Source organism: Penaeus monodon, chromosome 15 (assembly GCF_015228065.2).
Source record: "Penaeus monodon isolate SGIC_2016 chromosome 15, NSTDA_Pmon_1, whole genome shotgun sequence".
Classification (NCBI taxonomy): domain Eukaryota; kingdom Metazoa; phylum Arthropoda; class Malacostraca; order Decapoda; family Penaeidae; genus Penaeus; species Penaeus monodon.
This window is the reverse complement of record NC_051400.1, coordinates 5,108,759-5,109,252: the sequence shown is the minus strand read 5'-3', so window position 1 is coordinate 5,109,252 and position 494 is coordinate 5,108,759. Positions and strand designations below refer to the sequence as shown.

At 35.4% G+C, this 494-nt stretch overlaps 1 protein-coding gene across 1 annotated transcript in view; it reads left to right on the top strand.

Moving 5' to 3' along the window:
- Positions 1-494, top strand: part of LOC119581705 (angiotensin-converting enzyme-like) — a gene marked incomplete in the record, with an annotated part of 37,897 nt that overhangs the window by 14,475 nt on the left and 22,928 nt on the right.

Below are 494 nucleotides of genomic sequence, written 5' to 3'. Positions count from 1 at the left end.
TATTTTAGAAAGTATGATGCGATTTTTTTTTTTCTTTTTCTCTGATTAGTATTTTTTCTTTAGTTTCTTTGTATATTCGATGCATGTATTTGGTTTACATACCTTTTACTTTTCCGTCTGTTTTACTTCACATATCATACTGCATAAGGCTTAATGCAATGCATAATTCCGTTGGATTATTAAAATTACTTTTATGAAATTCTACATAAAAGTAATTATCTTATTTATCCATTACGTCACTCTACTGCATTTCCCTAATGTATGTAAGGCAGTTTTTGCTCCAAAAGCGAGTGTCATTATGGACCTTCGCGACCGCACTTTGCGTGACCGTGCCAGCCTCCTAGTCCACAAGAGCTGCTTTATAAAACGTAGTGTTTTTTAAAAAATTTAAAATTCCCGTCGGATGACCCGGGCCTTTTTCTCTTGTCGCTTTTACATCAAAATTTCTTGTCGTGTTGGAGGAAAAAAAAGGGGCGGGGAAGTTTGGAATGGGG